The sequence below is a fragment of the Protomyctophum bolini genome (genome assembly GCF_963924005.1).
Source record: "Protomyctophum bolini genome assembly, chromosome: 10".
In the NCBI taxonomy this organism is placed as follows: Eukaryota; Metazoa; Chordata; class Actinopteri; order Myctophiformes; family Myctophidae; genus Protomyctophum; species Protomyctophum bolini.
In genome coordinates this window covers 30,619,876-30,636,013 of record NC_137871.1, presented here as the reverse complement: position 1 = coordinate 30,636,013, position 16,138 = coordinate 30,619,876, and the positions used below count along the sequence as shown (strand labels likewise).

The following is a 16,138-nucleotide window of genomic DNA, read 5'->3' as shown; positions in this document are numbered from 1 at the left end:
CATTGTGTTACTAAAAATCAGTGACTGATATTAAAGTCAAGAAATTGTAGAGATATATTCAAATGAGTTGCATATTGTGTCATCTTCCATCAGCTCGAGAGCGTTTTCTCTCAAAACATTTCAACGCATGATGTTTCTGTGTCATCAGAAAGGTAACATTATTCCTCTTGGAACTCAGGTGTGCGTGCGTGTGTGTGTGTGTGTGCGTGCGTGCATGCGTTTACCTTTGTGTGTGCCAGCAGATAGTTTGCATTTGAATTAAAATGTAATTATTTGCAGACTCATTGCTGATTTGCTGTGCTGTGTATGTGGCCATATGGTATACTGTGATGAGCACAATGAGGAAATTAGTCTGCTGTGTTAATCTCTGTTATCTGTGTTGTCTTACAGCCACACCTGCTGGGAGGGTAATAATACTGTTGTAATGCAAGCTCAGGTACATCATTATTGTACATTATTAAGAGAGCGCTTGATTTTCCGCAGGTAGAGGCAGCAATATCCTATTTGAAAAATGTAAGCAGTACTTTTACCGGCTTTTGAAAACAAAGACATGGTAGCCACTAATAGAACAAGTGATGAGTTCTTCTTTTATAGATAAAGGACATTTCCAGGTCAGATGCAATGATTGCTAATACATGCTATAAATAAACACAAGCATAAGAAAAGTATACAACTCTGAAAAAAGGTATGACCATATAATTGTTTGTTCCAGGAATCAAGGGAATTAAAGAACTCCACCTTTAAACTCTGGTAAGATTAATTCAAGCAAGTATTGTTTCTTCACACAGCTGAGCCACATGCAAAAGAGTCAGGAATAGATTATTTGACTCGGTGCTCTTGATGGCTGCTGCCCAAAGCCATCCCAATATGTATATTAATGTAGTAAACTATGCAAACACAGACCCGCTTTGACTGAGCTCAATCTCCTGGTTTTCTGTCATTATGTGACTGTCCATAGTTTTATCAGTGAGGTCTATGTTATTGTGAATCCAGAGACTCTCGTTGAAGAGGTTCAGGCTTACATCTCCGAGCAACTGAGTCATGCCTTCTCCAACGCATCGTACACCCTCGAGGCATTCCCTAAAAGCCTCAGTGTACAGCCGGTTGGTGAGTATAGCACATGAGTGCGCACGCACGCACGCACACGCACACACACGTGGTATCTGGTATTATACCATACACTCTATAGTCCTATTATACGAAATACTGTTAAAGACTGGGAGAGCCCCGGAGAAAGTTGTGACACGGCACGACAGGCAGATGAGATGTTTCCTTGGCGTTTATTTCAGAGTACAGCACAGCACAACACAGCATAGGCTCACGCAGGGGCCTGCTGGCCACCGGTATAGTGGCCAGCCCCAACTGACTGACTGACCCTCATACAAAGTAATGGTATTATTAAGTACAGTTTCACGGACAGAGGTGAGAATGTAGGCGTGTTCACTGCTTCTCTGAAGACGAGATGCTTACCCATTGATCAACCATTTGCTCCCAGCCTCCCAGCTATCAACACAAACTATTTTGTCACACAAATTGCCACAGGAACAGACTCGGGAGTGTAAGCAAACCATCCCCAGGTGGGACTTTGAATACGAGTAGAACAAAGACAGGCCTTGGAGACGAACTGACTTGCATAATTAAGCCAGCCAGCCAGTCAGACCTATTGAATAAACAGCTGAGTACATTTGTCCAAGAACATGAAATATGGAGAGTTATGAGTTCCTAATATCACACACACACACACACACACACACACACACACACACACACACACACACACACACACACACACACACACACACACACACACACACACACACACACACACACACACACACACACACACACACACACACACACACACACACACACACACACACACACACACACACACACACACACACACACACACACACACACACACACACACACACACACACACACACACACACACACACACACACACCTACCTCTCTGGGTCTGAAATTTCTTTGTGTCCTTTTCAGAGGCCCTTCCAGCTGTGCAAATTGACCCACGACCCACTTCAGGCAGCAATATATCAGGTTAGCAAAGAAAATCTACATGCGATTGCATTACCACAATATGAGACTAACAAAACATTAACCAAAGGATTACAACAAAAATAGTGCTGTTGGGGCTTCTCATATTAATCTATATGAAATTCATCCTGCATTAGTTACGACCCATGGCACGCCATCTGGCCCCACTCACAGTTCAACAACGGAAGATCCTCTGCTTCCTCTCAATGACAGTACCACTTCTGGTAACTAATGTGTGGTTCATTAGCTGTATAATACCAGAGATTGAGATTGTATAGATAGAGATTATTAGAGATTGTTTGACTGATTGTTTGCCAAAATTCCGTTTGTAACCTTGTCGTCAGTAACCCCTCACACAGCCTGAATTTTATATAGGGTTTAAGCGGTTAGTCGGGTTAATGATAATATGTCTTTTAAATGTCTCCTTCCCGCGCAGTCACACCGGATAAGTTCTTCAGGGTTAATGTGACCGTGGGAATGACTGGTACTCCCCAAAATCCCAGGGTTATCATTAGGAAATGGGTAAGAGGTTGAACACATTTGCACTAACATACTTAACCTATTAAAACCGGGAAAGCGCCTGTCATTTTATATTTTAAGCACTTTAACTGTTATTTTATACAAAAATATATTACAAACAAATATTCAAGCTCATAGCGTGTCACTTTGTGCGGTGCTATAAGCATATCTATTTTAACATTGTTAAGTCAAATCTTTACTTCTCGGGGTCATGGAACAAAATATTTTGAGATGGGGGTCGGCAGCCAATTAAATATAATTTTGGGTTCCTTCCTTGACATGAAAAGGTTTGAGAACCACTGATTAGCAACATAATGTTTTTCAGAAAACGGATTTAGAGGACATTTGTAGAATAAACCTTAGGTTTCAATGAGTTAAAAAGGCATTAATTCACTGCTAAATGCTTATGCTGTGTTATCTTATCTTTGGGCAATAGCTGAAGGAAACACTGGAGCAGAATGGAACCATGGCTGTACTGAATCTGAAGATAATACCGACCATTAGCAGGTGCTCCTCATAATAACATTTGTTCATCGTCATACAGCATCATGTGCACGTATTTGACCACATTCAGACCGTGGCCATTTTGATAATACTCGGACGGTGGGAACTGGGAAGTACTGTATGATGTATGAGCAAAATGGCCTGTGTGAATATGGTCAAATGTATCACCATTTGAAAGCTCTGTGTACTAATGTACCGGAATAACAATGTATACGTTAGCTTCAATCACTCTGACTCAGTCAAGTCCGTTATTTAACAATTAACCCAGTATTTCATCAACAGATATAAATGCATCTTCCATGTTCAAGCCGACAACAAACCAGCTGTTGAGGAAACTGTAGACCTCATTACTGATGCATTGGCCTCAAAGTATGAAATTAATGGCATTGCTTTAACTGAAATAATAGAGCTGACCATCAAGCACATTGGTAAGATGAGCAATTTCAGATTTCAGATTAAAGAGAGAAATTTATGCTTTTGTTCTCTGAAATACATTTCAGGACCATCGAGCATTGTGTGAATTGTATTTATTCTTTTGTAGTGCCCGGCAACTGTCCAAGCGACCCCATAGAGACCATCTATGGACTATACGAATGGCCTGAATCGTTTCCGCAGCAAGAGCAGAGGATGGGGTGCGTGCGTCCCAGATCCAAGAGAGCCTACAGGCTATGGTGAGACAGTAATACCTTCATCTTACCTCAAGGTTTTGATATAAGACCACATGAGGGGGAATCATCTGCATGCGGGCCCTTTGTCTAAGACAAATTTCTTCCTCGGGAGACTAATAAAGTATATCTCTCTCTATCTCTATCTGCTCTACATTATGGGCTGCGGCCCAAGCCTTGGTTGTGTTACTTGTAAGACAACATTTACCCAAAAATGTGTCGTTCTTTTTCTCATATATTATGTACATGGAAATGGAATCGGTGCCGGGGAACATACGCTGCTATCAATGTAGAACTGCCCCATTTTGGGGGAGGAACCCCTTTTGGCGTTATATTTTAGCTATTGAAAAATAGCAGACCTACAAGCTCATAGCGGGCCACCGAGTGGCGCGCTACGAGCTTGTAGGTCTGCTATTTTTGAAAAACCGTGAAAATATGGCACAAATCTTTGAATATATATTCTTTCAGAGCGAATGTTTTTAACTCAAATCTTTGCTTCCGAGGGGTTCCTGGAACAACATATTTTCAGATGGTGGTCGGTGGCCAATTACATTGGGACCTTGACATTAAATATTGAGCACCACTGATACAGAAACATGAGGTATTTCAGAAAACTGTAGAATTTAGAAGATTTTTTTTTAATTTCTACGTCAGGCCTAAATGGGTTAAGTAAAAGTATTGGTATAAAGATTTACTTAGTACCAAAAGTAGAAAGTGTACTCATTATGCAGAATGTCCTGTTTCACACGTTTTCAAATGTATAAAATGTACAAATGTTTTGAAAATAGCCGATCTACAAAGTCAAAGTTGTACGATTTGTCACACACGTTACCGCAGAGAAATTTGTTCTCCGCATTTGACCCATCACTTGGAGCGGTGAGCCGCACTCAGGAATCATTAGTTTGACCACCCAATCCAACCTATTGATGCTGAGTGCCAAGCACTCAGCATCACAGTCTTTGGTATGATCCGGGATCGAACCCCCGACCACCCAGTTTCAGGGTGGACACTCTAACCACAAGGTCACTGTATGGTTCAAGCTACAAGCTCACAATGGGTATAGATTTCTTTTCAAGTGGCCCCTAGGCTGCAATGCCAGCCTGACAGCTTGCCATTTTCTGTCGGTTCTATCAATAAACGCATAAAAGCCCCAAATAAATCTTAAAAGAAGAAGTAAACAAAACAAGAAACATCAGCCATACAGAGCAACGGTAAACAAATGTCATAGACAATAAGGATGAGTCACGGAGACATGTGATTTTGTTTTGCGTATCATGAAGTTACCCGTTTCCATATAAATAGTTCAGCTAGATATGAAAAAGAACAGTGTAATACTAGCGTAATACACCCACTCCTTCCACACTATACAAAAGCTTCATCCCTGCATGCCCAACACTGATGGATGCACAGTGAGTACCTATGGAAAAACTCTATTTCCTTTAAAGTGAATTATTGATCATTACTGTAATGAAGGGGTTATCCTTATATCACGTCTGACAAGTTGTATACATTAATAATATCGCTCAGATAGTCATAGTGCCAATGTCCGGGCGATAACAATAATCAATTTCATGTTGGCGTAGTGAAACATTGCACTGTCTGACATTTATTAAGACTCCAATACAATCACTTGATTGTAAATGTTGCTAAGATGAGGTGCTTGTTCATCCTCCATCTGGAGATAGAATGACCTTGCTCGGCCAAGACGGAAATATAATTGTACAGTGATAGAGATCAAATCATCTGGACTCTTTTACACTCTTTGATGTACGAGTCTGATCCAATTTGACAGATGGATTGCGAGAAATGGTTTGTAAAAAATGATAGCAATTAATTAAAGAACTCTTTTTTTGTACTTTAGATAAATGGTGTGCGGGCTCTATCCATCTTTTAACTGAAGTCTCTTTAGCCCAGCACCACCTGTTGATGTGCGTATTCTACGTCCTCTTGTAAAAAATTATAGTCACATTCAAGTGAAGAAAGAAGAAATTAATATAATATGAAATTGTGGTTAAAAAAGCTTGGTGCTTGGATGCTGTGCATCGTCTTGCCCACTACCACGGAGGTTGTGTTTTTTTGTTTTCTTTTACTTTAAATTTTTATCCCACAATTTTGCAACCCATTTTTTCACCCAGTGTCAATTATCGAATGTAATCCTGGGCGCTAAACTTCCTCTGCCAACATGGGGGGCAGCTGACTGACCTCATGCTTCCTTCTATGCATGAGGAGTCCAAGCTGCTTCTTTTCATCTGACAGGGGAGAGTTTCCCCGGCCGGACGTAGCGCGGAGGAAGGACACGTTATTTCGACCAGTTCTTTTCCCCTCCATCAGGCGCGCTGGCCGGCCAGGGGGAGGTAATTTAGAGACCAGGATTACTGCATGTTTTTGGTTAGGGTGCCTATAAATATGCCATGTCTTAGGCTCCATTGTATCTCTGTGTACAGCCTCTTACTGGACTTTAGATAATGAACAATGCGTTATATCGCATCAGACTTTGTCGGGCGTATATACGAACACAATTGGCCCCGTTTGGGGCAAGGAGGGTGATATCCTCCCGATAGTAGCGGGAGGAGTAGGACGAAGGCTCTATGTCCTCCTGGTGAGGGCTCCTCACTGGCAGGTGAGGAGCCTAAAAACATTCTCTCTCATCTTCTGCTCATGTTCTTCCCTATGACTGTCCTCTGCAGTAAGCTGCACATGGATACCGAAACAACCAGCTGGGCTGAGCCAGACATGAGAGAATGCGATCCAATCAAAACCATCTCAGACCTGGATGATATTCGTGTCACGGCTGGTAAGGAGCTACATCGATGACCATTAAACATTGACCACTGCAATTCATTTCTTTTGTGTGTGCACACAGTTAGAAAATCTTTTAAAATAGACATTTTTGAAAACAACAGATGACAGATGGGCGGGAAAAGACAACTCCTTTTTCTTCGCTCCTTTTTCTTCGTTTCGACTGCAAAAAAGTTAATAAAGTCTATTTTAAATCACATTATTGTCTCTTCCAGATAATGTGGACGACGTTGTGGACATGATTCAGGACCTCATAAATGAAGAGCTTGGGGCAGGCGAGGGGGATCTATCTGCCTCCCAGCTGCAGATGGTGGTGGGGAAGTTGGATCAAGTGATGGCGGCCGGCCCGCTCACATCTACCCTCGGCACAGACATAGTGCATATCGTTGGCGACATCCTGGCTTCTAAGACTGATGTTGCTCCGTTTGCCAACAAGTGAGGGTTCAATTCATATGCCCGATTTAAATCCTGTCCGCTAGTCTAGTCTATACCAGCGGTTCCCAAACCTTTAAGCCTGTGGCCCAAAAGAGAAAGAAGATGTTTTTGCCCAGGACCTAAACTAGTGAAAATAAATGCATAATGCATTCACATAACGCAGCAACAGTGATCATGGGCTGTGGGGATTGGTGGAACTATTTTAAAATATTTAAAATGTCCACAGCAGTCAATTGGCACAAACAAAGTATTGTAACCGTTCTTTTTTTGCTAATAGCAGATCTACAAGCTCACAATGTTGTGAGCTTATCCGTTTTTTCGTTTCCCTTTCATTATCATTATTTCAACATTTTCACACAAAGAAAATACATACATGCATAAATATATATTTCTTTCTCTATGGGTTCCAGGGTTCCCCTTTTGGGTCTACTCTGTACGTCGTATGCATCCGTGTTTCATTTCTATGTGTTTGTTTGTTTGTTGTATGTTTGTTGTTGCAAAAAAGTATCCTGAATCTCACAGAAAAATTGGGAGACATGATGGAATTCTCAGAAGAGTCGGCCAACGTGACCGTCCCCCTGCTAGCAATGTCCATGATCAATGTGAATCCAGACCAGTTCAGAGGTCTCACTTTCGGTGTCACGTCGGTTTCACCTGAGCCTGAGGTGAGATACGCAGAACACTCTGATATGCTTATACAACAGTCAATCTTCATGAGTAGGCCTACATATTTTTGTGATGCAAATTGCAAAAGGTGGAATGTGCAGAGTAGACATCCAAGCAGATTATATATATGCTCTGGGCCATTTTCTTTGTGTAAACAATTGTTTGGTTGACTGGATAGATAAGCAGGGCCAGTGTGATTATATACTGGACACAGTGTTGTGAAACAGGCTATGTGGCCTCGAGGGGTCATCATGGCAGGTTGAGCTTCAAGAAGACAGAGACACTGTCACTTCAGCATATAAGATATGTATTTGTGTGTTACAATGTGGCATTGTCATTGTATAAGTTTCCCATCCTCCCCGGCAGATTTTTCTCAATGATAGCTTTCTGAGCCAACCGTTCCCTGAAACGGTAACGACCATCTCTCTGCCACCTGTGCTCCAAGACTTCCTCCAGCCTGGAGTTGGAAACCGAGCACGTGTACAGTTCCAGTTCTATGGGAGACAGGATCTCTTTAATGTACGCGTTCTGCTTATAAATTATGCATACTCTTCTGTTCTTTAGAATAGCACATGCACAGCTTTGTCTGTCTGTCTGACTTTTTTATATGACAAGCTCCTGGAGCCAGCACTCGACGACTACTGGAATGGGTAAACCGGTTTAAAAAGTGCATAATCAATTACTTTAGTTATTAATGCAACATATATGTAACATATCATACGCTATTCTCGCAATTAATTGGACCCAAAATGTGGTCAGGGTTTGTATAGGCCTTAATTTAGAGTGAAATTAACATTTAGTTTATTTTAATGGGTGTCGTACCATTTCTATCGCTAGTGTACAGCACTGCTACAACTGGCTTCTCACCTACTACTACTTGCCTTTAAACAGGACGCAGAGATAAGTAAGACACCCGAGAACAACTGGACATTGAATTCCTGCATAGTATCTGCCAGCATAAACAACAGCCGTGTCACCAACCTCAACAAGGGGCAACATGTGGTGGTGACATTCAGCCATCGCCGTCCCGCTCAGGTGAAACTAATATAAAGACCAGAGCTGCGCTGCATCATACAGAGCAATGACTTTAAAGGGATTCCTCCCCCACCCCCCCCCCCCATGGAGACATGAATAGAGTATGCACATGACATCATCATCATCATCATACCCGGAAGTTATGCGGGAACTCAGGCCGACTGAGTGGCAAAAAGCTACTTTCTGGTTTGACAGCCCAATAAGCCCATACATTCAATCAGAAATCTGATTGCATTAAACTACGTTAAACTGGGATCCGAACGTAATTCCGAACGTAATTAGTGCGAACAACGGTCGGACTACCGCTCGAACATGCGCTGCTCCCGTGCTTGTGGTTATGGTTAGGTTAGGGATAGAGGACTGCACCCCGTTAACCTCACATTGCCACTCACTTTATGCATGTGCATATACCCTCTATTCATGGGTATGTTTGGGGGGCGCTAGCCCCTCCTATGTCCAGCTTTGAGGGTGCGTGTAAACACAAACTTTGCGTAACATTGAAGGCAAAGGTGAGGATGCAAATTCTAATTGGCCGGAATGAGATGATGTATGAGGAATCATGCATGATGATAAGAGCGCCCCTCCCTTCACATGGGTGTGATTTTTGTTTTTGTCGCATTCCTAAGCCAATCATTTCATGACCAGCAGTGGTTCCCTATGGAGACACAAAGACCCTCCTTTGTGTTCCCATAGGGAACCACTGGGAAGGAATGCGACAAAATGAATTCAAGTCTCCATGGGGTGAGTAATCCATAGAAAAAAAGTAATTTTGGGGTGAACTATACTGCTTTCCTGTCCTGTTCCCCTCACAGAAACACCAGAAGGTGCAGTGTGTGTTCTGGGACTTTCTAAAACATGGTTAGTTCCTTTCATACCACGCATATACTGTTTTGCATGAATAATTACAGATAGGGATTTAGATTAAATTAAGGTTCTAAAGATGTTCTTGGTTTGGTACAGCGAGAGGTGTGCAAACATAGCAGCAATGGAAAAAGAAGGTATTTTTCCACAGTGTAAATTGCAGACTTGCAAAGAAAAAAGGAATCCAAGGCACTCCGTCTTTGGTGAAAAAAGATTTATATCATTTATTGATGAGCAAGGCAATTAAAAAACAGGACCTACGTGTTTCGACCAAATGGTCTTCGTCACGTCTCTGAGATAGACCCTGACGAAGACCTTTCGGGACCTACGCGTACAGTAGGTCCTGTTTTTTAATTGCCTTGCTCATCAATAAATTATATACATCTTTTGTGTGCCTTGGATTCCTCTTTTCTTTGCCAGTCTGCAATTTACACCTTTGGGAACTCTAAAAATATTTTTATGTCTATATACGGTTCTACCTGTATTACCAAAGAGCACCCATCTAAGAGCCACTAAACTGATCCCTGCATGCAGCGCTTCCATTTCTCTATTTTTACAGCAGCAGTGGAATTCATCAATTGTGCATGTTTGTGTTTCTGTGAGTCTCCCTGTGTGTGTGTGTGTGTGTGTGTGTGTGTGTGTGTGTGTGTGTGTGTGTGTGTGTGTGTGTGTGTGTGTGTGTGTGTGTGTGTGTGTGTGTGTGTGTGTGTGTGTGTGTGTGTATGTCAGGTAGCCAGGGCGGCTGGAACAGCAGTGGATGTAGCATGGAGAACACCTCTGCTTATGAGACCAGCTGTCACTGTAATCACCTTACACACTTTGGTGTGCTTCTGGTGAGTCATTAGTTTGCCTCGTTCACACAGCTGCACGTACTCGCTGCTGATTTAATATACCATCGAAGAGACAACCGGTCATATACAGACCACTCTTGTATACTGTATGTCAACAGATCATTCTGGTGTTTGAGTACTAGATCGTAAACTAGAACTATAGACTCATATTAACCCATTTAGACCTGAGGTGCCGCGCTATGAGCTTGTAAATCTGCTATTTTTCAATAGCTAAAGTATAACATACTAAAACACCAAAAGGGGTTCCCAAACTGACTCATTCTGTCCCATGGCCTAACTGTTTCCCCAATTGTATTGTGCCTCCTTTCGACAACCATTTCCGACCACATTCCTATTTTATTCACGGTCTCTATTCCCTGCTCAGAGCTCACATCATCCGGCCCCCGCACGCCACTCGCGTGCAATTAAACCTTCGACTCCATCACAAATCTGACATTTTGAATGCCTCACCGCTCCACACCCTTTATGATGATGATGATTTAAAACACTGTTTTAAACACTGTTCCCCCTTCAGGATCACCCTCACCAAAGCACTTTCAGAGCCATGGATCATTGACCCAACCCGTGCTCTCAGACGGGCACGCAGGTGACCTGTTTTTCCACTTTAGTATAAAAAAACTGCCACAAACCCCAATTCATTTTTAATTAGTTTGATTCCCTCATAAATCCCCACACTACACAGTCTTTTCTGCCATCATCCACCGTCTGTGAGCGTTTTTCAAAATGTTTTATCAATAAAATCTCAACCCTCAGGTCAGCCCACACACCTGCTTGCCCATGCCATCCCTACGTCATGCTCCCTTCGATAAGTTCGATTCAATATCCGTCTCTGCACTGTCAGATATAGTCAGTCACCTTCGGCCTACAAACTGCCCGTCCGACAGTATTCCTTCTCGCCTCCTTAAGGATGTATAAGTTGAGTTCAAGTTGAGTTCAGTTGGACCCACAATTATAACAGCCATTAATAAATGCCTGGCAATAGGATGCGTCCCACTTTCTTTTAAACATGCCGTGGTGCAGCCTCAAGAAAAGGGCTCAAGAAAAATCTTGACCCCTTTTCAGTTTACCCCAAGGACAGTTTATGCACAACTCCCAACAGTTTTTAACCGTTTTTAATGAAAAGTTCCAGTCCAGTTTTAAACGGGTCATAGTACGGAAACGGCACTCACTAAGAGTTTTTAACGACCTCCTAACTGTTGACTCTGGTAGCCCAGCGGTCCTGGTGTTACTGAACCTCACGGTCGACCACAATTTTTACTTTCACGCCTTGAAAATTGGGTAGGAATCTCTGGTACCGCCTTAAAATGGTTCCAGTCATGCCTAATTGCTAGGGGCTTTTCCGTCCAACTCGGGGAATTCTCATCCAACACAGCCCCTCTCACCTGTGGAGTCCCACGGGGCTCGATCCTGGGCATGATCCTGTTTTTACTGTACATATTGCCCCTAGGGGCCAGCCTTTAATTTGGACAAACAGGTCAGCTTGGTCGTCAAAACCAGCTTTTTTCATCTTAGACTGCTAGCTAAAGTGAAACCATATCTCTCCCATAATGACCTGGAGAGGGTCATCCACGCATTCATCTCATCTAGATGCGCCTACAGCTGATCCAAAATGCCGCTGCCCGTCTCCTCACATGGAACCAAGAAGTGAGAGCACATCACTCCAGTCCTAGCCTCGCTTCACTGGCTCCCGGTTCGATTCCTCATTGATTTGAATATTTTAATGTATATAGATAGGGCTTTAAGGTCGGCCGACCAGCTAAAGCTGGATGCGACCAACAAACGATCAAAGCGTGACCGGGCCTTTGCGGCAGCTGCCCTCAGGCTCTGGAATACTTTGACTTTTCAAAGCTGACATAATTACCTTTAAATCTCTGCTTAAAGGAGAATTCCATACTAAAAGGCTTTCTTACCTTTCTTTGTAGTTAATTGTTATGTCCCCACCAAAGAGGTCCAGGTGTTATTTTGTGCAAAAGCTCCTTATTGGCTAAATGAATTGCATTGAATGGGAATTGAATGGGGCTATGGGGTGTTGTGCTAATTCGCTTATTTGTCGAAAAAAAAGTAACTGTAGATTTAGATTAAAACTAGACTAAAACTAAAGCATTTCAGATGACTAAAATATAACTAAAATTAAATGACATTTTATTCAACAGACTACTGAACTAAATCTGCTACAAAATGAACACTATGCCCCTTCATATCAGTGATCTCTGCACGGCCATGTATTTGAATCAGTGGCGTGCACAAATAGAGGGCAAGGGCAGGTGGTGCTCTAGCACCCTCTAGTGGGTGCTAGAGCACCACCTGCCCTTGCCCTCTGGACAGCAATGTGCCCTTTTGGAGAAAAAAAAAACTTTTTTTGTACCATGGTGACAATGTTCAATTCTTGGTAAAAAAAATCTAATTTACTTATGCCCCAAAATCTATAAATCTCACACTATTAAGGCAACCAGCCGGTTCCACCCGCTGCACAAGGTGTCCTTTTTTCACTTGAGCACCTGCCCCTCTAAATGTCTGTGCACGCCACTGATTTGAATGTCACAAGGCACTATTTGCTGTTGCAGGATGTATCTGGGGAGCCACTGAGTGACAAGGATGAGGAGATCCTCACAGTGATCTCCTATGTGGGCTGTGGTATGTCTTCCATCTTCCTGGCAATCACTCTGCTCACGTACATGGCCTTTGAGTAAGTCAAGTCGACCGAGCGAAGACTTTATTATACAATATACTGTATGACACAACAGCCGAATACGTATTTTCAAACGCTCAAATTAACCCATTTTCTTTGACCGTTTGCCTGTCTCTACTGTATATGCTGTACTTCTTTGTGATACTCAACGGAAATAATCACATATCTTTCAATATAACCATCTCCCTCGTACCATACGTACCGTCATACAGGGAACGCAGATTTTTTTTAAACACAAGCTCACAATGCACCACATCACAACACGTGGTAATATGCTTGTAGATTTGCTATTTTCTTATGCCACTGTCATACAACAAACTATAAAACGGGGCATAAGTAGTTATATAGTAAAAATCACATCCGTGTGAAGTGAGGGGCGCTCTTATCATCTTACATAAATTACAACATGTTTGTTTTAGTCCTCAACACGAACATAACATTTCTCTACATTGTCTATGGTGTTTTAAACAAGCATCGTTGAAAAACAAACATTAAAGCTGTATATAGGAGGGGCCCCTCAAAAATCACACCTGTGTGAAGTGAGGGGCGCTAATATATTAAAGTCTAACTCATGTTGCTATGATTAGGTAATGTAATGGTGATTTTTGTTGACAAAACAAACATTAAAAACTCTTTATTGTTAATGGCATTTAATGTTTGTGTTAGCGACTAAACAAACATTAAACTCTGTCCATTGCCAATGGCGTTATTAATGTTTGTTTAACTAAAAACAAACCCCTCAAAAATATATAGGCCTAACTGTGTTTTCTGTACGTCTCTCACCTCATTGTAGGAAGCTGCGTCGGGACTATCCTTCAAAGATCCTCATCAACCTGTCCACTGCTCTCCTGGGTCTGAACATGGTCTTCCTGCTAGACTCCTGGCTTGCGTCCTTCCCCAGCTACGGCCTGTGCATCTTCACCGCCGCCACACTCCACTACTTCCTCCTGGCGTCCTTCACCTGGATGGGCGTGGAGGCCGTCCACATGTACTTCGCCCTCGTCAAAGTCTTCAACGTCTACGTGCCATTCTACATGCTCAAGTTCTGTGCCCTGGGATGGGGTAAGTTACAGGCCAGGGTGGGTTGGTTCCACTCAGTTGAATTTGTGGACCATTTACTGTTGCTCTTCCTCATCAACATGACGGTGAAAACTGCAAAATAATAATACAAACATTCAGGGTTTGTTCTTAATCGACATCATTTCACAGTAAAAAGAAAACAGGTGAGTAGCTAAATGACATACATGCACACAAATCAAGGCAATTAGCAGGATGCCCTACACCTGTGCACTCTAGGCTACTATGCTCTGCAAACAGCAGCAAACATTGTTAAAGAAATAACTTTTCTTCTTACAAATAAACATGTACAAAAAGTTACAAAGTTGTACAGAAAGTCAACATAACTGAAAACAACACCACAACTTACGGCATTGCCTCTAAAATGCTTCCATGTGTGTGTTAGATGGGATTCTAGGCTCACAGCTCTGAACAGCCTGTGATCTCTGTGCACTGCTGCATCAAAATGGTGCAAACAGGAAGTGACTCGCATTAAATACAAAGAGTTTTCAGAATAAAAGCATTGGTAGCCACCTTCACAATAAAGTATTCAAAGCCCTTTTTAAGGTAAACAGAAATACAAATGTACCATCAAATTACTATATACAGGAAAATAGAACATTTGCCTTAAAAGCAACACAATGTTTCTGAACTGAATGGAGCTGGTCATGGACCAAAAAGACAGCAAATCATAACCTTTTTCCACAGAGCAATGGCAATCTGAGTGAATCACAGTGTGTCTTCCAGTGGTGGAAGAAGTAGGTACTCACATTTTTTAGTATCAATGTAGGAATACTAAGTAAAAGACCTATATTGAAGTTAGTTACTAGTTACTTCAAGTAACTCAAGCTTTCAATTAATGGTAGTGGAGTAAGTACCGGTACTATATTTCCCTCTGAGATGTGGAGTAGAAGTAAAAGTATTGACATTTTGAAATACTAGTAAACAATACCTCACAATTGTACTTAAGTACAGTACTTGAGTAAATGTACTTTCTGGTGTCTTCACAGGTATTCCGCTGGTCATCGTCATCCTGGTATTAATCATAGATAAAGATGTCTATGGTCAAGCTGTGCCACACAACTCTAGTGAAGTTCTTCATACGTTTCAAAGCTCAGAACAATTGTAAGTACACTGTAGCTGGCCTATAGTCAAGACCATGCACCTACTTCCAGTTCTGTTAGTGTACTGTAGCTGGCCTATAGTCAAGACCATATGCACCTACTTCCAGTTCTGAATTAAGACTAAGACCAAAACAGGTTGGATATTTTTCATGACTTAAGCAATGACACTAATTTGCATGATTAGAGTAATACACTGGATGAAGAGATGGACCAACTATGCTTCTGTTGTAGGCTACTGTATTTGAAGCTATTGATCAAACAAGCAAATAAGTGAATGCAGCAGAGTATAGCCCAGTCGTAGCCATGGGGAACAGCCTAAAGATGGCTGATCCCACATGAGAGATCAGGGTTGAAATACAGGTGGGCTCATCTGGGTTCATGTTACCCCCTGGAGAAGTAGACAGTGAATGTGAATATACAGTATCTCCCTCGGCCAGGGGGAGTTCCCTTTGACTGAATGCCGGGGTCTCTGCCGGGGAGACGTGGGGTTCGAAGCCAGGTGGTTACACACAAACAATAAATAAGCACTCTCCAGTGTCTGAGACCGGGATAAAACAGAGTCAAATTAAAGCTTGTGAAAGTTGTAGGGCAGTGGTGGCTCAGGGGTAGAGTGGCTGGATGGTAACCGCAAGGTTGCCAGCTCGAACCCGGGCTCCCCCAGAGTTAGTGTTGAAGTGTCCTTGAGCAAGATTCTGAACCCCTAATTGCTCCTGATGTGCTAGTTGTTGCCTTGCATGGTTTCACCTGCCGTCAGTGTGTGAATGTGCGTGTGAATGGGTGAATGTAATGCACAATCGATATAAAGCGCCTTGGATAAAGGCGCTATATATAAATGCACCATTTACCATTCATCCCCTGCTCTCCTCCTATCCCA

General features: G+C 42.4%; 1 protein-coding gene across 1 annotated transcript in view; it reads right to left on the bottom strand.

The window, feature by feature from the left end:
• LOC308323118 (matrix-remodeling-associated protein 5) overlaps positions 1-14,123 on the bottom strand; it is a 74,902-nt gene extending 60,779 nt beyond the window's left edge. Inside the window, exon 1 of the mRNA XM_080774743.1 lies at positions 13,868-14,123. The gene's annotated coding sequence lies outside the window, so the exon portion shown is untranslated. The remainder of the gene's footprint in view (positions 1-13,867) is intronic.
• Positions 14,124-16,138: the final 2,015 nt, after the last annotated feature.